At 42.2% G+C, this 22,733-nt stretch overlaps 1 protein-coding gene across 8 annotated transcripts in view; it reads right to left on the bottom strand.

Annotated features, from left to right (window-relative positions):
- The window catches only part of ITSN1 (intersectin 1), a 126,436-nt gene extending 104,013 nt beyond the window's left edge, over positions 1-22,423 (bottom strand). For 4 of the 8 annotated variants that reach the window (XR_010825302.1, XM_066978265.1, XM_066978278.1 and 1 more), the window contains exon 1: positions 22,267-22,422. The gene's annotated coding sequence lies outside the window, so the exon portion shown is untranslated. Of the gene's footprint in view, positions 1-5,262; positions 5,323-21,372; positions 21,473-22,266 lie in introns of those variants that run through there. The other 4 variants (XM_066978287.1, XM_066978291.1, XM_066978268.1 and 1 more) reach the window with 4 other exon arrangements.
- Between the last annotated feature and the right edge of the window lie 310 nt (positions 22,424-22,733).

Raw genomic sequence — 22,733 nt, 5'->3', positions numbered from 1 at the left:
CCTACATTCCGCAATTTCACATAAAAAAGTGTTGCTGATGACTGCAAATTACCAGCAGTACTCAAATAGCTCACAAGCACCGTATTTAAAATATTTCAGGAGAGTAAGGACTAGGTAACCAAGCAAAAGTATTTCCCTTAAGCAGTTCCCAGTTCAATCAAATGCAATTAACAGTAGGAGGAAAGCAAAGGCTGCAGTGATGAGATCATTTTGTTGTACAGTCTAGCTAGCACAATTTGAATGGCTGTTGCTAATCTCACACACATACACACTGGTTTTAATCTTGACAGCACTTCAGCCACTAATTCCAGTCATGAGTGAACTGTGATTGAATTACAGTATCTTTTTAAAGAGATGACAGGCTTTAATTTTAAAAGATTTAATGTGATAGAAAATTCACTGTGATAGAAAATCCACTGCATCATCTACTGGTTCTAAAAATCCTTATTAAAAATCTTGTTTTATTTTCATTTCAGTATGTGTTGACTTCATTCCAAACCACCAGATCTTGTAAGGTGTGATTTTTCTTACTTATATATATATATATGTATACACACACAAATTAAAATGAACTTTTAGGGGTTTGAGCATTTACAGCTTTATTTTTTTTTAATTGTTGCCTTCACTTACAGCGGTGTAATAATAAGCTCATTTTTTATGTTAAAAAGCTTCACTAACACAATTGCAGTTGACAATTTCTGACTCCTCCTTCTTCAAAACAAGTTTTTATACTAAAAATCTGAAAAGCAAGAATTATGGAGTTAGAAATGCATGCCACAGCTACAAGATAACCTTAGTAGTAGCCTGGCATTTACTTCAAGAGCGATTTAGTAAGGAGGACAAGGAAACGCATGACATCACTGCTAGCTATGGAAGTATTGTGCTCACTTAGACCCTCAAAGTCTGTTTTGTTTCACAAACATGAACTTGAGCAGTGATCTCAACTGCCAGTAAATACTGGTTTATAGTTATCCTGAATGCTAAAAGAATCAGAAAAAGCAGATTGGTTCTGCTATTTACAGTACACAAAATGAAACAATGATGCTTTATTTCAGAACTTATAATCTGGCTGCCTCCAAGGCTCAAGGATCACAAAGCAATGGCAATGTCTTAAAAAGATGTCCTCTTAAAAGAGAAAAGTGGACAAAGCCTAGAATCCGGCTTTAGCCAAAGGAAAGAAACATCTGATAAAGTCTGGGTGTTCTGTAACACCCAGGTGTGAGTGCCCTGTTATGTATATATTAGTGTATCATTCTAAGAACACACTGACAGCCACATCATACTTGCAACTCAGCCATCTTTACCTTTTTAGCTCCACTTTTTCAGAGAGTTAAGCATAGTTGTTTCAAAAGCCCAAAGCAGCACTGAATCGCTTTACTTCACTGAGCAGATTTCCCTTACCAGATTTCTAATTCCTCCAATCCATATGACCTGCAAGGCTGTGCAAATCCCCGTTCTTGTCTGAACTTGACCAACAATGACATTGAAAGAAGGGAAAAAGATTCAGATTTTCCGAGTTCTTTCACTTCATATTTTCCAATTCCTCCCCAAAGCAACGGTTATGCTAGCAGAAGGGTAAGAAGGAACAAAAATCCTGGAGTCAGCATATATATGTTGAGAGAATGCAGGAGCTGTGTGCCCATTTCCTTTCCCCTCCCCCTAGACTAATCCATAAGATAAAAGCTCTATGTGGGCAGAAATGGGATAAAGTTGGTGATATATGGGAAGGTGCAGATGCCTCTGTCCTTTGAACTACTCCAGAGTAGGTCAGCTTGCTTTCCATAAGCACCTGCTCCTCTGAACTCTCAGAGGAATGGTGATCATCTACATAAGAAGTGGTACGGCAAAAGCTATTTGCCATAGTCAAACAGATTTTCAAACGGTGTTTTATTAGGAGTTATTCATCATCTATCATGCCATAGCAGAAACTCAATGCAGACATCAATACTGAGTGAAGTTCAATATTGAGTGAAGTAGCCAACCCATGGGCTTTCTGCTCCAAATGTCTTCCTGTCTCTGCCTTCCTAACTCTTCAGCATGACATTAGGAGCACTTTTAGATCCAAGAGCAGACAAGTATTACATCCTTCAGACAAATATCGCTGTTACCTTTCTTTCGGTCACACTTGATCCTGTTGTTCAGTCACAGGTTGATAGTAATAGTTCTTGACTAGTCTGCCTGACTACAGCAAACAGCATTTGCCATACCACAGTAATACAGCTGAAGAGGGAAAAGCATGAGAAACTGCCCTGTGAGCACCACGGTCAGACAGGGAGGAGGATGTGCTCTGGGCACTGGAGCAGAGATTCCCATGGAGACCATGATGAAGCAGATATCCACACTGCAGCCCATGTAGGGCCCCACTCCAGAGGAGATGGATGTGTCAGGTAGGGCTGCAGCCCATGGAAAGGCCACCCTGGAGCAGGGAAAGAGAGTCAGGGAGGCAGCAGCAGAGAGGAACTGCAATGGCCTGACCACAGCTGCTGTTCCAGAGGAAGCAGGGGTCAGGAATGGAGGAGTGAAGGTGAGCCTAGGAGAAAGGGGAAAGTGTTGTTTTAATTTCTCAGTATCCACTTTAATTGGTGATTGATTTAATTTCGCCCAAGTCAAACCAGCTACTGCCATGGGCAAAATTGACAAGTGAGCTCCCTGTCCTTATCTCGACCCACACTTCTATCCCATTTTCTCCCCCTGTCCTGGTGAGGAAGGGGAGCAAGAGCACAGCTGGGCAAATGCAACCCACCACAACATAGTAACTTAAATCAAAGAAGCCCCTATTCCAGCTCTAGATGACATTGACTCTTTAGGAAACATTAAAGGCTGCATGGGAAATGACACAGAACTAGAAAGAGCGTGAACAGAGAAAACTGGTTTGACTTATGAAATTATTTTTTATTTAAGTATATATAAATATTGAATGAAAGTATGTGTTGACTGACTTCTTCTACACGTTTGGCACACAAAAGGCTTCAAGAGGACTGTGCCAAAGTGCTCTGTACATAGTAGCAAGGTGAAAAAGTTACCAATGCTACATTTTAGTCAAGGAAACTGTGACAATTTGTGTTTAAAGAGAGATTAAAGAAGAGGACATGGTCTCTTTTCTACTTCAAGTAAGAAACCTGTACAATAAGCAGTACCTGCCACAGAGGATACAATTCAATAATCCTCCTCGGTCTCCCAGAAATTGAACGTGACCTAGAGGCAGGCACCTTTAGCAGAGTATTCAGAGAACTGTAGCTATAAAACAATACAAATAATAGTTCCCAAGCGAGTACAGAAAACATACTTGAGTCTAAAGCAGCTGAGATATTACAAGGAAGTACTTACTAAAGCTTCACTTCTTTTTTCAAAGCAGATCACTTTATTCAGTTACAGATTTACTTGTGCTAAGATTTGGAACCCATTTTCCAAAAGTAGGACCATCAGTTCTCAGCTCTACAGAAAGTGAAATACTCCTTTCATAACCAACCCAACTGAAGCAATGGTATGCACTTTGATAAAGGAAAAGACACCTTAGGGGAAAAATATTCTTCGAAATACTTATCTGATGTTACCTAAGGATATTAGTACACCTTTTAACTGTGTTTCCAGCAGACAACAAAAAGACAAATCAGCACTTTAAACAACAACTTTATTGTGAAAAAATGCAAATGTTGGATGAACAAATACTAAAATTTCCTCTTATTTTTCACAAACAGATACTTGAAGCAGGACAGACCCTTGGGCATTTGTAAAGTTAATGTATTTCTTTTTACTGGAAAGGCTGCTCATCGGACAATACATATTGGAGAATAAAGGATTCTCCTACACTGCCAAGTATGCAAAATCTGCATAAAGCTTAAACAAGGAATCAAATGTGTTAAAGCTGAATTACCAGTGGTAACGTCTCCTATTTCAAACATGTTTACAAACTCACTGATGAGCTGAAAGCAGGACTCAATTGCGCAAGGCAGGGTATATCCCAAAGTATGTTTTTTCCATTTCCTTTTTCCATCAGGGAATACCTATTCCTCTCTAAAATGCCTAGAAGAGATTTTCATAAGGATTTTCATAAGAGAGCAGAACCATTTCAGCTGTGTCCACAAGACTAAGCAATCGATACGTGCAAAAGGATAAGGGAAAGAAAGTGATTTGCAAAATGAAATGTTAAATAAATAATCAAAAAAGCTTATTTCTGTTTATAAATCCTATTTCAATATTAAACTGACTTATCAAAGTACCACCACTGTAAGTGCAGCTGAATGGCACAAAAATTGCTTAAGGGCACATGATGAGTTTCATTTCCAGAAGACAAATATTCATTCTATCACTTCCATATAAAGCAGCTTCCTGCATATCAAAAAAAAAAAAAAGAGGCTTTGAACCCTCGTTGGGGTAAGAGATTCTTCAAATATTAAGACACAAGTGCAGGAAACATCCTGCTGAATATAATAGTGGTAGTAGCGGTAATAATGAGTTTAAAGGTAGCAAAGAAATTATAGAAACCATGTGAAAAAATGAAAGCTTCCATATACTTCAGTAAAGGAGAGGTCTAAGTACTTATGCAAGAGACTCCTTCAAAGCACATACACAGTGAAGTGAAGGTTTCCCCCACTAAAAAAAAAAAAAATCTCGTAAGTGGAAGTAAGAGTTTACTGCAGGAACTGAGAGATTTCGGTTTTAGTCAAAACAAGCTGGATGTTGCAATCCCTATTCCATGGCAGCACTGTCTAACCGGCGATCAGTTGAGGGAGCAACGGGATCACTCAAACATGGTGCTGCAAAGTTCCAGGCTATCAACACTCCATGTTTCTGCCAAGGGTTGGGAATTACTTAAAGCCTATGCAAGAAAGAACCAGGACATGCACACAAACTAGCTACAGGAAAAGCAGCAGATGAAGAAGACCGATCACTTGAAAAAACATACGTGTATTAAAAAGTTAGAAAATAGGTGCCCGTTCTCAAGTATATAAATATTTATAGCTGAAAAATGACTTCTCTTAAGAATGCAGGTGTTACAGGGAGAGGGAACCATATGCACAGGCATTTTTCATGCTTGATCTGCAAAGCAGATTAACTTTGTTATGGTCTTTCTGTAAGTGACCAAGGAAATCTATATGGTTAATAATTCTGAAAAGAAAGATTTCCCTGAAGTGTTTTAATACCTCTTTCCAGGATAAAAATTCTTTTCATTAAGGAGGATAAGAAAATTACCATTACTGCTAGTGCTAATGGTTTACTTCTTGTAGGTTACAAATCTGCAGGATAGTGAGGTTTACTTACTGTAGCTTACAAATTTCTCCCCTGTGGGTACCTCAGAAGTCATCTGTTTTTCAGTACCTAGTAATCAGGGAAATTTGTTACAAGTCACATCATGGTTGCGGGGCTGTCTTCAACTAGGAAAAAATTATGTTGAAAAATCATAAGATGTCCTGATTTCACAACATAATAGACCCATAAAAAACTTTCAAGTATGATTCAAGCATAAAGTGAAGACAGCCATGGAAAACAAGCCTGCTGACCTCCTTGAAAACCACCATATTTGCAATTTTTAAGAATGCTAACTATTAATCACTGCCCAACTTATCGGGCTTACATGGCAAGGTTTTGGTAGCAGAGGACTGCAGGGGTGGTGTCTGTGAGCAGAGCCCAGCAGCTGCCCTGTGTCAGATCAGAGCCAGCTCCAGCTGGCTCCAAAAGGGACCAGCCACTGACCAGAGCTGAGCCCATCAGCTCACTAATACTGATTGCACCTCTGTGAGAGCAGATTTGAGGAGGAAAAAAAAAAAAGGGATGGATGACAGCAGCTGGGAGAGAGGAGTGAGCACCAGCCCTGCAGCCCCCACAGTCAGTGCAGCAGGAGGGCAGGAGGTGCTCCAGGCAGGCAGCAGCAGTTCCCCTGCGGCCTGTGGAGAGGCCCCCGGTGGAGCAGGCTGTCCCCCTGCAGCCCACGGGTCCCACACGGAGCAGATCTCCACGCTGCAGCCCGTGGAGGAGCCCCCGGTGGAGCAGGTGGATGTGGCCTGGAGGAGGCTGCGGCCCATGGAGAGCCCCCGCAGGAGCAGGCCCCGGGCCGGAGCTGCAGCCCGTGGAGAGGAGCCCACGCAGGAGCAGGGGGTCTGGGGGGAGCTGCCGCCTGCCCGTGGGGGCCCCGTGCTGGAGCAGTTTGCTCCTGGGGGATGGATGGACCCCGTGGTACGGACCCCTATCTGGAGCAGTTCTTGGAGAGCTGCTGCCTGTGGGCAGCCCCCGCAGGCTCAGTTTGGGAAGGACGGCATCCCGTGAGGAGACGAAGCATCAGGGACTGACCAAAGCCCCCATTCCCTGTTCTCCTGAGCTGCTCAGGGGGAGGATGTAGAATATGTCAGATGGGGGGAAGGTGCTTTTAGTTTCTCACTGCTCTGGTTTGTTAGTAATAGGCAATAAATTATTTTAATCTCCCTATGCCGAGTCTGTTTTGCCCCGACAATAATTGGTGAGTGATCTTCCTGTCCTTATTTAAACCTGAGCTTTTTTTTTTTTTTTTTTAAGCTTTTCATCATATTTTCTCTCTCCCTTCTCCTTTGAGGAGGGGGAGGAAGAGAGCAGCTGTGGTGGAGTTCCGCAGCTCAGCAGTGTAAAACCAGCACACCAACTACACAAGTGCAGTTCTACAGGCATGTAATAGCATGAGCCTTATTCTTGGAAGTCATCTGGTGGCAGCAGGTTTACTATAAAGAGACAGTGTGAACTCTGTGTCCTCGGGAGACTTGTTTCCTCAGCAAAGGCAGGGACAGAAAAACGTAAGTGAAGAGATAAGACATTTATATGGGGAGCAGTAAAGAAAGGTCATGAAGAGGAGGGCCAACAAACAGAGAAGCGAGACAAGCCTGATAAAGCAGGAAGGGCATGATGCTAACAGCAGACTTCATGGCTCATCCACCTCAAAGTTCAAATGCAGCTCGTGCCAATCCTCCATCAAACTCTCACAGCTCTCCTGTAAAGCCTTACAAAGATAAACCTTTCCAAGTTTTCCACTTCTGAGAACAGATCATTCAAATACACTCAGAATACGACGCTATACCCATTGCCCCGTGATGACAGTGTAATGATCTACAGACAGAACTTGGTTTTAGGATCTGGGTTGCCCAGAGAAAGTTAGCTTTGCTGTTTTAGCAGGGATTGTTAGACCCTTTCTATTTCACCTTCCCTCACAATACAAAGCCTGAACAAGATTCTTGTAGGACACAGATGTTGAAGTGGATAATAACAAGTTTCCTCGTTTAACTTTAACTCCAGTCATCCTGTCAGACCCTGAACTGTAACTTCTTACAGAAGCTGTCAGCGCTGCACCTCACCTTTTCTGTGGGTACGTTCATTGCCATGAGCTTACCTTGGTTCACTGAAAGTTAATGTTGGTTGGGATGAAGCCAAGACTCGCAGTGAATGAAATAGAAATGCCACCTCTAATATCAATTTTAAACAGTTACCAAGTGAAATCCTGGGATCAAATCCAGATATTTGCATTACCTTCACTAAAATGAGAGTTGCATGTCTAAAAATCCAATTCTAAGGAAAGAGGCAATAATGCTAAAAAAAAGGATTTTGTGGTGTTTAGATCATTATCATGAATCGTTAAAAAGACTATGAAAAGACTGTTTCAAGTTCTGGATGAAGTATGCAGCCAAAGCACAGGAAGATTCTGACACACACAACATATACGCAGTAGGACTGAAAACATCTGACTATGTGTAACACAAGGACTGCTGTATGTGTGGTACCAAAATAGAGACATTTTAGTGAATAAAGTTACCCTGATGCAAAGGACATTTCTCACTTGCAGCAGTTTTAATCTTTCTTGAATTTTAAGACGAGAATTTAAGAAGTTCTTCTGCCTTTTTCTAAGGTATCCAGTTGACCAGTCATGGTCTCATCTTAAAATGGACTTTGCCCAGAGAATTCTCATTTTTTTTTTTCCTAGATGTTTAGGTGACTGCAATCTATAAACCTAATTTGACTTAGCAGTTTGCGTAAGTCACTCTGGTCCTAGCCCATAGAGCACAGCATCTGTGACAGATCTGTGTCATACCTAAGGCAGTTATCACTTCTCATAAACTGAAACAAAACCCCAGTAAGATTTCCTCAAAAAACATATTGAGTAAACAACATTACTTTTTCAAGATTCTCCACTTTTGCTTATTTAAAGTGGTACTTCGTATTAATATAACAATAAAATAATATTGCTGGGTACCAAAAACATTTGGAGAAAGGGGAACCTTATTTTATTGGAAGAACCCACCTCACTTGTCTAACAGGATCACGTTTATAGGTCTTCAGTCAGGTGTGTACACACACGAGGGAAGATAGAGCAGAAAGCTGTGGTTTAACGTTACAAACTACGTTTATTTACCGTTAGAGGCAAGTAACGTATCTTCACATGAGAATGATAGACTTGAAAAGTTTCTAAGTTGTATAGCACAGGAGGAATCCAAGTTTACATGACTTAAAGCTCACACTCAGAGCAGTGAATTAAAACCAGAGAGCCAAAGTGAGTGCTGTCCCCATTCATTCAACCTCCTCCTCCAGAAGCTACTGCAACTTTTAAGGTGATCTCACTCACGAAGCAGGAACAGGACTACTTTATTTCTCAACTTGGCGCGTTAAAAATAGGGGCATGCTTACACTGAAAACTGAGTCTTGTGACTCCAACAGAAGACACCTTGAAGGCCAGGCTCTGCAACAGAGACATCATACAAAGAGGCTTGGGGACAGCTGTGAAGGAAGCTTGAAACAGCAGAGGCTGGCATAACTGGCAGCACGTTCAACAGTAATTTCTCAACACACACTGGCTGGCTTCAGCACAGCATAGTTTAAGTGCTGGCAACTGACAAGATGTTAAAAATAAACTTTGGACTCTAAAAATACATTTCTGATTATTTACATTCTGAGCTGAGACCTCAAAATGAAATCTGAGTTTATATTGAAGCTTCCATGCCTTCCCCGATCATTACAGCTAATAAATTACCCTCTACAATGGCAAGAAAGATTTTCTTGTAATCGTTTGTCTGGAGAAGCATAGGCTAAAGACAGTTAATGTTAAAAAATAAAGTTGTCAATACTTAGATATTCAAAAACCCCATATACTGAAGCACTTACAATCAAAGCTCCATCAGACAAAAAGCCTTAGATCTCAAGTACTCAGTCTAGTTTTCAACTCACCTGAAAAGTACGCATAGCATTTACTGAGGCTTGAAATGAAAGGCAAAAGACAAAGTGAACTTCTTGGAAAGAAGAGTCAGCTACTTGCCGAGGACAAAACCTGAACTTCTGCCTTAAAATTAACTTTCTTCCATTTGGGGAAAGAAAAAGATAATACTACTTAACAACCATTTGACACCAGAACGATGAACACATGTCTAATCAAGAACTTGAGTGCTATTTAACCAGTGGAGGCACTAACTGTGCCAAATAAGATATCCAGCATTTTCTGTGAGATATGCTCAGTTCCAAAGTTGTGAACAGATGTAACAAGTCCCATCAAGCAGAAAGTTGTAAGAAGTGTGGGACACAGCAAGAACAAGATTGTTAAATTAGTTTTATCGAAAAACCTAGCAATAACTACGAACTTTCCTAAAATTCCAGTGCTATTCTCTCTACTTTAAAGGCATTGACACACACAGGTTTCCACCCAGAGCAGCACTAGCATAAATCTCCTATCAAATCAACTTTACTTTCTCAAATAAATGAGCAATGAAGTACCCAGAGAGATAAAATTAGATGAACATGCCTCGGCTCTTGTCTGCTTGCATACAGCTGCTGACAGTTTCAGAACCCAAGTACTCAAAGTGCTCCTTGAAATGTACAGCTGTTTTAGTGCAACTTTGAAGCAGGAAACCCCAAATTATGCAAGAAAAAATTCCAGGAAAAAATGCCAGTTCATGTACTCCAGGGAGAAAAAAGCAGCAGCAGCAAGTAATTCTCAATAAAGCCTCTCAGCAAGCAGTGCCAAGAGATGCACTGACATTCTAGACTGAAAAGGCCATTTACACTTTTTTCTTCTTTTTCTTTTTAATTCTCCAGTGAACAATGTCCATGACAACTGTCTTGAGCTGCAGGAGTTCCCGTATATGGCAACGGTTCATGTTCTTACTTTAAAACCCGCTGAAAAATCTCGCTAATTATTTGCCTACCAGTTTGCCTACCAGTTCTTAAATGCTAAAAACCCGATGACAACTGAGAGAATAACACAAATATCTGGCATGCACTTTTCTATGTTGCTCATTTAATCATTGCTTGCACAGCTGAGAGCTGGAATGCTTGAAGAGAGGGGAAAAATGAAAAAACCTGGCACCTTCGAGATACTAAGGCAAGAGAAAGAATTTTGAATTAGGCCCTGCAGAAAAATCAGCGTCTCCCAATCCTGCAATCGTTACTTTAGCCTTTTGAAAAGTTCCTGTTGGTTTAACAGCCCAAAGTGAGGACTTAAAGGAGGCCTCAAGAAATCCGATTGCCAGCAGCCAGTACGCTGTCAGAGCACACAGTGTTAAAATCCTCAGAGAGCTGAAAGTACCAAGTGGAAGAATCACATTGAAATGGGGGCGAAGAACCTGGGTAACAGCACAAACATTGGGTACTACTAAGAAAATGTAAGACCTCGAGACAATGCATGTTACTTACTTGCTAGAAAATATTAGGAAGAAAGCTACTATCTAATGACAGCAACGGAAGGAGATAAACTTTCTCAAAGGGCAGACTGGTCCGTCAGAGCTAGGAATGGTGGCTGGTGGACAGCACCAGGCCACACAGAAACCAGCAAGTTTCCGTTTTACTCACCCATTACCTTATATTAGCCTACTTCGAAATTCAAGTAGTTTTCATAGGTCTTTCTAGGAAACTCCATTACTGGCAATTTAAAAAGCTATCAGACTGCTTCTAAACAGGAAAATTTAGAATATTAAGACAAAAGAAAAGATACCTGCCACAAACAGCATAGAGGCATTATAACAATATACACAGTTTAAGCCAGACACAAGATAACATGCATGGACAATTCTAACAATAGCCTATACTTCAGGCTGACTTTTTTTTTTCCCTCTGCAAAATAATAATAAAAAAAGCTTTGAATACACAGGCAAATCTTTAAATTTGATCTTCCAGAAGACTGCACACTGCAATTTAATTGAATCCTGGAAGAGATTCTCTCTGTGACAGAAGAACTGGTCTGCTTTGGAAAACAGCAATTTCAGGTTATGAAGCCCCAGCAACAAACCCAAATCATTAAAAAATATCAACTTGGGGGGGGACTGCGGTTGTTCCAAGCAATCCGTAACAGTCGCAAGATGGATTGAATTTGGTTACTGTTTTTAGTGCAAAGTTTATTGTGGACCCGCAATAAAAACTTGGTTCAACTTCATTTTTGAGATGCTTATCTCTAAGTTGGCACACCAACTGAACCGATATACAGAGATGCAAGAAAAAAAAAAAGTGAGCCATAACATTAAAATGTTACAGCTTGGCCAAAAATATGAGTAACCAGATACACGCTGCCAAAGGTCACAGCATCCCCCACCAGCCCTGCTCATGCAAGCCATTGAAAACCAGCAATAAAGGAGTCCTGCAAAGAGGCACCAAGCCAGCATCACCCCAAGGGAGAAAGAACTTAACACATTTTTTCAGTTACCTTGCCAATAACCTCCCCACTGTATCCAACCCACTAAACATTAAAATCTGGAAGAGAAATAACGATTCTATAGCAACCAGCTGCTGAGATATTCTTTTTTCAAGCAGAATGAACTGAATACAACTGCCAAATACTTTCCCAACAAATTTAGCCCATTCCTAGTGGGAGGAGGAAAGTATGTTCACTGCCGTGAGTCAAGATGCAGTGTAAATCCGAGGTCATTACGAAACTGGAGCACTATAAAACAAATGAGACAGCCAGGAACAGGTAAATATACTGATACAGATTGTAAGTATGCAAATTTGCATTACTCTAGAAGAGCAGACGTCATGTGAGGCCTCTCCTCTGGAGCAGCACTTCTGTGAGACTTTTTTCCACTCTGGTTACTCCCATCACCCACAGGCCAACCCTACTAATATCGCCATGTCCCCTCTTCAGGAGGTGTGAAAATAAACACAGCCACGTGAACACGTCAGGTCCCCAGCGGCAGCTGCACGTGTACGTAAGCTCCCTGAAGAAAGCAGCAATTTGGTCATCTCTGCGCCCAGATGCAACCACTCCTGCTGTGTGTCTCCTCATGTGCGCATCTGTAAAAGGGTCCAACCTCCAAACACATCAACTAAAACATTTTTCTCAGCAAAATGAGATTCAGAGACCATTAGAATTCAAGAGAGCAGTTCCCCTTAGCTCATATGCTAAGGAAACCACTAGTTAATTTGAAAAATAACTGAGAAAAGAAATAATCTTAATATTAGGTTTATACACATTGTCCCAAGACATCTTCATAAGTCATTTTCCAGAAGCCTACACATCAAAAGGCAGAACCAACCTAACTTCATAACCTCTCTCTTGTCACAACACGGCTTGTTTCTATTTAAATCTTCACATAATAAAGTCCTTAATCTTTAATGAGAGACAAAGCAAGCTAAGACAAGACGGACTTAGGGTAGAACTGTGTTCATCTTCTCTCATTATGCAGCAGAGGGATAACAACTGAACACGACAGGCAGATGTTTGAAATATCTTCGTTAAGGCAGGGTCCCATTTTTCCTCTGCAGCTGGGTTTCCTCCAGTGGATTTTTATTAACCAAGTGTTTCTCCATCCCTTTTCCCCAGCTGTAGAGCACAGCTCATCATGAGTACCGTGGGTATCTCTGCTTCAGAGAGATTCCTGTGGATCGCCAGGAAAGTCAAGTGTACCTCCTGCACATGGCCCGGTACTGAACCAGAAACTGCTGTGACTGCCACCTTAAAAATGATCAAAATGAGTTTGGAAACCTGTACACAGGGGCACCTGCACTATTTGGAGCCTTCTGCCCTTTGCTTGCCTTTTCTATTTACTGTCTTTTTAGATCTCTCTACCTATACAGCACCTCATGGGAAGAGTAATTGCAGGTGTTGTTCTCTCTCCAGGGCTCAATTTTTGTTTTATTTTATTTTTTTCCCCACCCCTTTGTGAGGCTGAGAAAAGATAATAAAACATCATAAACCTCCACTCAAAAAGAAATCAAATTTCACAAGTATTTCAATATACTGCCTTCCCAGGCTTCATTTCAGCACACGAAGTTTAGCTGTGTCAGCATTCTGCATTCATAATGCGGGCAGGTTTTTGGGTTTCTTTTTAAAAAAATAAAAAAAAGAACTAAATTTCTGTCTCTCCCCAATCAGAATGCTTCATTTTGATTTTGAAGACAGGCATTGCATTTTGAAGATAGATTCAGCATGGAGATATTCCCTACGTACGCTCAGGAAAGCCATTTTAATGCCAGAGCTTCCCTGCCTCAGCTCGCCTGTACTTTGCTTTCCCTCACTAACCCCCTGTGATTTAATTCAGGATCGGATCAAGGTAATCCAGGAAAAGCAGGAACTTGGTACTGCCTTAAATTCCTGAAACCCCAGGAATTAAGCGACTTCAGCAGGGAATCCCATTTTCCTGGGTGCTACAGGATAGATTTTGCTTGCCCAAAGCACGTAAAGCAAGAAAAAATGCAAAAAAAAAAAAAGCAAAATGATTTTTGAAGGTCCACGAGGCTTCAGACTGCAGGAACTTCATCATGTATCAGAAGCACTGCCAATTAGGGAGAAGGAAGAATCCTCCCTCTTACACAAAAGTACTTAAAACTCGTTGAAAACCAGTAACACACAATAGGCAGAAGGTTTATTATGCAGCTATCAATGAAGCCTCCCAAGTGCCCAGAAACAACTACCAGCTGAAAAGACTACAGTCTTTCAGCCTGCTGAAATTCCAGCTAACATGTCATCCCTGGACCACGTTCAATTCCTCAAGCCAGCAACTCGTAAGAGCCAAAAACGCCAAAAGGTCAAAGCTCCAGTTCCCTTACCCGTGCCTCCTAGCAAGCGATGAGACCGGGGAGAAGAAAAGAACCACGACTCTCCATATTCCTGCTCCTTTTAGCCCTACAGGTTCTCCTTCCTCGCTAGGAACTTGTGCCAGACAAGCAGCGGTGGAGAGGAACTGGCCCAGATCCTACCACTGTCACCTGCCCACAAAATTCAGAGTTAACCTAATAGCGACACCTAAGCTTTCTGCCGAAGTTTGACAGGGAAACAAGCGGAGGAGAAACAAATGGAGATTCGTCTCTAAATAATAGAAACACTCAGAAATATCACATCAAATTGAGTCTTCGCTGTACAAAGACTATATTCAAATTAAGAGTAGAATCAGATGATGTTCACATGGAAAAGCCTTGTCTTTGGCTGTTTTTGTAGGGGATTTTGGTGTGGGTTTATTTTTTAAAGATAGAACTCAAATATTTTCAACCTTTTCTATTTTTCTCCCACAATGTCTTTAACTCTTCCCTGGGGGCATTAAGATGAGCTGATACTGAGAGAACTAGTCTCACATAAGAAAATACTGTGTTGCTTTTATTAACCCAATACTCCTTTATTTCTTCCTCATTCACACAGCACATTAAACACCACCACCTGGTTCTGGACTACAGGCTTCCAGTGCAAATTCAGCTTTTAAAATCCCATTTAATTTAAAAAAAAAAAAAAAGCTATCACTAACTAGTTCACAGTCTTCACCAGGATCTCCCCTATAGCATCACCTGAAGTCTTAGGCAGCACAAGGACCAAAATAAAACTCTTGGATTTCCTAAGACAGGACAAGGATTGTAAGGGGCACCAAAGCATCAAGGTCTCACATAAAGTTTGTAGAACACATCAGGTACGTTCAGGCAGAGCTGGTGGTTGGTTTTGGCTTGGTTTGGGGGGTGGTGTTTGCTTGGTTGGTGTTTTAACGTGCAATACAGCTTTCCTTAGGGACTCTTCTGGGTTGTTACTTAAGTAGTCATATTCTTATTTGTAAACTCTAAAATAGAAGCAGATTAAACTCTTTGGGTTAAATTCACCCAACTAGTTAATTCAAATCATTTGTTTTTTTTAAGAAGTCATGCAATAGCATTTGTCCACAGTTCAGAACAAGAGCACTTGACTCAAAAGGACATTTCTTTTTCACTCCTCCCCCAAAAAAAATCAAAGCAAAACTGTTTTGCTTGCATCAGACAGCACGAGTTTTACGCAATCCTGTCAGATTTAAATGTCAAGTTTAAATAGTATCACCAAACATATTTTTGGGACACACTTAAGAATTCAATCCGTTTCTCCATTTGATCCACTAAATTCAGCCTGGGGTATTTCAGATCTTTGTTTCACAAGAGTGGATTCCAGTTTCTGTGCGGAGCTACATGATTAGGGTTCATCCATAGCTTCTGATTGTGCTAAGAGGATGACTAATCAACCAAAAACCCATGGAACTGATAAAGACAAAATGCTGCACAAGCCTCAACTCCACTCCAATTATTCTGGTAAGAGCTGTGCTAACGAAATGTTGCCTGTGCATGGATAACAGCCTCGGCCATTTCTTACTGGCAAGCTTGATTCAGAGGTTATAAAATCAAACCAGCGGGAGGACACCACTATTTTAGTCCCACATTGACTGCAGATCTCTCCTCTCAAAGTCCAAGACCACCCTCTTTGTACCACCACTGCCACATGAAGGGCTCGCAGCGAGGAGGCAACACTAAGTTAAGGGATGCACCTCTCCGAAAGGGAACTTGTATTTGGTGTCTCCCCCTGCCTGCACCATCAAAGAGGCTGCCAACGCTCCTTGAAGCAGCGCCATCTTCCAGCAGACGCTATCTACAAGATGCTTAATTTCGATCATATCTCTTGAAATTAGCATATGTTTGATAGCAGGCTGCCATTAGTTACTTTTATGAGCACGTTAGGTTGCTGACTGTGGTTTTAGGCACAGTCAGTCAGGAGCAACAGAACATGGAGAAACATCTAAGGTAGATAATGGATGTTTTCTAACTCTGTCATCAAACACCCCCAATATCCGTGATCTCTGGCCATGAACTCAAGCACAGATGATCTCACAGTGTTAAGACATCCTTTAACACCTTTAGGCTTTGAACTTTAAGTTTTACAAGCTGGAATTTAAAATAAGAGACAACCAGAAGGAATGACTGGAGAAGAGACTCATTACACGTCTGTTTTTCTAAAGGTAGCATTTTCTTGAACACCTGCAGCAACTGAATTCCACGCTGCTTTGTGCTTACAAGGATTTTTCCTTCTCTCTGTTGTGTATTACACTACCTGTTTTGAAACATGAGCACACACTGCAGAACAGAGGTATTACAATGCAATGCTTCTCTCTGAAAAACTTTTAAAAGTAAAACTTTTTAAAGCTCTACAAATTATTCCCAGTAGCTTACTTTACAACAATCTTTCCTTGTTGGGCTTGGCCCTTACAAAGATGAGCAAATTTGGGAGGAACATCAGCAAATGCCACATAAGTTCTGTTTAACTTCAATAGCACAGCATACAGAAATGTTTCAAAATAAAGTTTTGATAGGAAAGAACACCTGCCAGCCTCTAGATGATTCTGAAATATATTTGGCAATTAAAGTAATGAAATACAGATACAACAGGAAAAAAAAAAAAGAACAGGTAAGAATGCTGGCTGGCAAAGGCAAGGAGCGAGGAAAGCAAGCATTGCAGGAGCACAGGCAGCAGATGCACCGAAGTTCCCTGACCTGGTCCTATCTCAAAAAAGTCAATTATGTTGGATGTCCATGACAAAACCAGAAAAAAAAACAACACGCACCCCAACACCTGAACATCACAAGAGTCTTTCTGTCTGCCTCAGAAAAACAGAGAGCCAAGTTTATCCAGCTGGGATTCACACGTGATTCAAACAAAAAAAAAAGCCAGTATTTTTGTTCCAGAAGTTAAACTATTACACCACCGCCCTTGGTACATGATCAGATTACTGGCATTTTATTTATAAAAAAATAAAAGCACGCAGAACTCAGCAGTTGTCAGTTTTAGTTCACGATTCTCTGTAAGGAAAGAACTTTATTTCCACAAAATACCGTGAAGATTTACGGAAGTTATTGGAAACTTACACCTCCTTAGCAAAAACAACACCGGATTTCAGGTGATCTCTTTCCTACCTAAACGATACTGTTATGCTCCTTTAGCTGACAAGGAACTCGTTACAATCCTACAATATACAATCACCTGTTTTCTCTAGATGCAAAGATTAGAAGAAATTCAGAATTGTGTTACAAGCAGTTTTAAGATCCTCTTTCCTGCAGAGAGCAGCAGCGTCAGAAACCTGAAGGAAGGGGCCAGTTGCTCTATTTGACCCTATTTGAGCCTCTTCCACAAAACACAGGCAGGTAACTGAGCTTCTGTCTAAACCTCCTCACCACCAACACAGGAATCACCACAGCACCTCCAGAGGCAGCCAGGTGCCAGCAAGGAGCTCTTTGCAGGTGCAGCATCTGTATAGCGCGACTGCTTCTTGCTCATGGCTCTGCATGGGCACAAGCACACATTCACACGGAACAGCTGACAGGAACGGGATTACCACTGCAAAGCTGAGGTCTAAACACGGTGTAAAATAACTGGAACCAGGCAACTGAGCAGATCTGCTCAGCCTTTATCTTCCTGCATTGCAGGACTGACAGACAAAAGCTAACGCTGGAATTTTGGCGGATCCTGCCATGACCTCTTAAAAATTTATTTTGCAATACATTAAATATTGCTCCTTGCAACAACATTTAAAGGCCAGACTACATTCTTGTGCTTTTGGACTTGAATTTTCATGGACATTTTTTTACATCGCAATTTCATTTTTACAGTTATTTAAAATAATAGCTTTGTGTTGTTTTTTTTTAAAGAAATTGGTGACCCAAAAACACAAACTTAGCCAGATTGTACCTTCAGAGTTTTCATATCACTCACATGAACACTTAATGTACAAGCAGAATAAATCCAAAACACGAGCGCAGGTATTGTAAGGCCAGGCTGGATGGGGCTTTGGGCAACCTGCTCTGGTGGGAGGTGTCCCTGCCCATGGCAGGGGTGGTTAGAACCGGATGGTCTTTAAGGTCGCTTCCAACCCAAACCATTCTGTGGTGCTGTGATTCTACGAAGTTGTAAGATAAAATGAAGATAGCCATGGGCTAACGGGCACCCAAGGCTTCTCCATTCTGCAGAGACAGATACATGTATTATCTTCCTAGAAGTCAGTCTTGGATTTCTCCTTTAAGTTCAGCTGGTATGGCAATGGACAAAAAGTTAGCGCATATTTTGCAGGATAAGCACTACTTAGAAAACACATACTGTTGATAGGTAACTTTATTTTCCTCTCCGGGATGGGTGGTTGCACAGTAAGAGCATACACAAATCATAACACCAAAAAGGGGCACAGAAACTGACTGCTGCTTTCTTTAAAAAGCGTGGGACCAGAACGACGAGGTAAGAGCTGCTGTTAACTGTCAAGGATGCTGGGAAACCCAGAGACCACCTGCTCACAGCACGCGTGATGCGAGCTGGAAGTTTCTCCTACGAAGCACAAAATCTGCTGGAGACTTCAGTTTCCATCACATTTTTCTCAGATGTAGAGTCCAAGAATCACTTTTGGAAAACATCTTTAGAAAGCATGGCTAAAATACAAGGAGAGGAGCTAACTGGTAAACTGGTCCAAAGATACTACTTTAGATTGACAACGCGTGGTTTAGGTTAGAAATTTTCTACGTGCTATAAAAAAAAAGTCCTCGCATATAGCTCTTGAAGGATTTCAGAGGTATATTTAATTGTTGTAAATATTATTTACTGTTATGTATGAAAGTAGAGAAAGCAATGTGCTACCAGAAGTGTTTAGTTATGATCCCTCTGATAAAGTTCCAGTCATTTCAGGTGGCTCTCCACGAGCACTCTTTCAGTAACCACAGATTTAAACTCAGATGCTCTGTGTATTTTAAAGCATATTAATAACTTCTCTACAGATTGGGCAATCATATGAAGCAAGAAAAATTGTACTTTACAAGAACACTAACTGCCGCCCAGGCCTTTACCCACAGGTCCAGATCCTCTTCAAGAGGATTCTTGACCCAAACATTAGAAGTCACAACCACAAAGCAAAACCTGGACTCTTGGAGAAAATGGGTCTTCTTTGAAATTATTTTAAAAGTATTACTAGGGCTTGCTTAATCTACAATATTATACTGAGAAACACAAGGGAACGTACCAGAAAGCCCATGATTTTCAAGGCAAGCCACGAGACAAAACCTCACTGCTACAAATCTATAGTGTTTAGACTTCAACCGCCAGAACTGCGGTCACCACGAACATCCTGTGGGCACACACAACCACAAGGGAGGGGGGAAGAGACTGAGAAATATCGCAAAAGAGAGACCTACAGAAGGGATCTGGGTTTCAGGCAATTAATAATATGATTATTTAAAATTCCAAGCACATTTCACACACCCAACTCTTCTGAGAAGATGACTTGACAGAGAAAAGGAAAGGTGACCTCTGAAATGACACTAGCACTAATTAATTCATTTATCTTATAAACAGCACATGAAAAAGGAAAATGCAATGTCCAACATGCGAGTTTAATGCATTTCGTAAGAGAAAACCAGACTGAGTATATACCACCTTGTTCAATTTTTTCTGCATTCTGACTTATCTGAATCACAACATATCTTTCGCATCAGAAATAAAAAGAAAAAACAACTTTACTTTCTGGGGAAGAGATAGGATACTTCTCCCACCCACACAAAATTATTTTACGTCCCATCATTTCCCACGCTGGCCAAGAAGTTAATCCTCTGATACTCCAAAGTAGGCAGACAAATTCCAGTTTCAATCGTAGGAAAGCCCTTAAGAGATCAGTAATTAGAAACTAATCTCTCCTACACAAACAGTGCATGCTCTGTCAAGAACTTGACCACCTCTGCCTCCTGCACAAACACACGCAGCTACCTACACAGATTCAGTGTAGACAGGTGGATTAGCTAGGCATCTACACGCACACCCCAGAATTACATCATTTTTGGTCTGGTGTATGACGGCTTGGCAAACGCAGTTATTTTAATTGCCGACTGCAGCATTGGTATCAGGACATACCTAACGGTAACAGTATCGCCCCAAATAGTCGGCAGAATCTGTTACGCTGTTTTTTAGTTTCAGAAAGAGTACTCTTAAAACACTGTAGCCACTTTTGGCAAATATAATACTGAAATGTTGGCACCTCAGAGTAAAGTTTTGTGTGCACAAATAACACATTATTAGATCTTAGACTAGAGCAAATTTCTAATTGTCAACCATACCACCCAACTTCATGCTATGTAAGTGAAAACAAAACCAATTTACTGTGCAGGGGCCATTTCGAGTTCAGCAACTGTATTAAATACAATGGCAACAAGCATTCAGTGTTTCCAGCAGACAACAGGAGCAGAAGCAGTATTTATTTTAATGATAAATCTCATCACTTTGGTTCCCTGCAGGTTAATTGCTGGGACACCTGAACCTGAAATGCTCGTTGCAAACAAATCGCTCTGCTTATGATTTATTCTACTCTACCTATGACTAAAGACAGCATAAGTAAGTGTTCACAGTTGATAACTCTCCTTGATGATCTTTTCCTCAAGTCATTGCCAACACTTTGAAAACAGCTTCTGCGGTTTTCTTTTTACTCTACAAACAGAACTTTTAAGTTCTTGTTTTCCCTGGTGTTACCCTACTGAAAACTAAAATTACAATCTATGGCTACAGCATAAGGATAGACCAGAAAAAGCTATTCAGCATCATCACTCACAGTGATCTATTTGCTAGACTCGCATTCTTTCCTGGATCCAAATCTAACCTAACTGCACAATTGGAGGTATTAATGAAAAAGCATGCAGACTTTCCGCCAGCTAACTAACAGCAGCAAGAGACAGAACAGGCACTGACTGCAGGTCACTGGTTTGTTTTGGGAAACCGACTCTTACTTTACAGTATCTTCATAGTTATCCTACTCAACTGGGATATAAAGGTAAACTATGACAAAAAAAAAAAAAGAGCTGCTCTGAAAACAAACTTATCTGGAAGTAAGGACAGTGAGATATCACAGAGGGAACACGAGAACTGAAAGAATTAAGTGTGGCTTGAGAAGCAGCAAGCACAAAGAGCAACCCGCTCAGCTCAAATGAAGTTTGAACCTCATACACTGGAGAACCCATTCAGAAACAGTTCATCTGTACGAAACACGACCCCTGTAAAGCTGCCAAAATCAGTGAGAGCAGACAAGTGCTAATCACGCGAGCTAAAATGGTCCGAGCTGCTCAGACTTACATGCTTGCCTAAATGCAGATGACTGCCTATCCTAAATTTTAAGTTAAAGAAGAGAACGCAACTGTTTCCCTTACCTGTGCTTCTCCAGGCCACCAGTCAGCACACCTCCCCACCCTCCCAAGCACGCACACCCCCCAGTCCTGTCGCTGGAAGCCTGAACACAGCTGACACGCAAGGCTCCTCCTTCCACACCTCACCCCCTCAAGCAGAGCTCTGGGGATGCAGCGCGAGCATTTTATAATGGGAAGAGGAATTTAGCGATAGGCGTGCTACTATGTCAAAAAACCATGTAGGATGTCACCAAGCTGAGCTCCTTGAAGGAAGTTGCTGGCGACTAGAAAGGAAAGGCAGAAGAAAGCAAGGTGAGGGCTGAGCGTGGAATAACACCGCATAGCCTAACGCTCTCCAGTCATCGGTATCTAAATATAGATACCGTTGTTTTGGTTTTTAATTGTTATTTAGGAAGAAATGTATGCATTTGGAGGTTTTCTTGAAATATTTTCTGTTAAAATATATACGTAAGGTGATACCTATGTATGGCCACGCAAGCTCTAAACAAAAAAACGTACCTTACAGCTCGGGCGGGATGGGGGGGAGAAGGGGCAGGAGAAAACAGCCAGTTTTCCTGCCTTTCCGAGTAGCACACTGCCATGCATGCGGAGCGGCAGTTATTTGACAAGGCAGGGCTACCCGCTAAACAATACCCCCAGTTTTACAGCCTGGGGAACCCTTTTCCCTAGCCTGACACCCAGACCCCCACCAGAAAGGCAGAACCGAGACCTTAAACGCAAAGCAGCGCTTGCTTCGGCGATAAAGCAGCGGCTGAACCAGCACAAAAGACGTCCACAGGGAACCAAATAACCACAATTAATCGTAAAACAGCAGCCGGGGTGGGGGGGCCGCAGGGCAAATGGCGGGGGGTACCCGGCGCCCCTCCCGGCTCCCCCCCCGCCCCCCCGGGGCCGTACCTCATCGCTGCTCGGGCCGCGGGCCCTGCTCACAGCCCTGGCAGCGGCGGCGGCGGGGCCGGGGTGGCCGGGGCCGGAGCAGCAGCGGCGGCCGGCACCGCCGCGGCCGGGCGCACCATCCCCTGCGCCGCCTCCTCAGCCGCCGTCTGGCGGCCGCTGGGGGAGGAGCGCTGCGCCCGCTCGCCCTCGCAAGGCTCGGCGATGGGCAGCGCCCGCCGCCAATCAGAGGGCGGGTCCCCGTCCCTCCAGGCCAATCAGATGAAGGGGCGGGGCGCGGAGAGGAGGGCGGGGCGGCCATTTTGCGGCTTTCGCCTTTAACCCGCCCGGCCGGGCCGCTGCCTCCGCCGCGGAGCCTGCTGGGTTGTGTAGTCCGCGCGGGCAGCCGCCCGATCACTCCTCCCCCCCTTCCTCTGAGCGACAGCCCCCTTAGCCAATCGCAGCTCCGTCTTTACGCCGAGCGGCAGCCT

This window comes from Anser cygnoides, chromosome 1 (assembly GCF_040182565.1).
Source record: "Anser cygnoides isolate HZ-2024a breed goose chromosome 1, Taihu_goose_T2T_genome, whole genome shotgun sequence".
NCBI lineage: Eukaryota > Metazoa > Chordata > Aves > Anseriformes > Anatidae > Anser > Anser cygnoides.
This window is presented reverse-complemented; position numbering and strand designations above follow the sequence as displayed.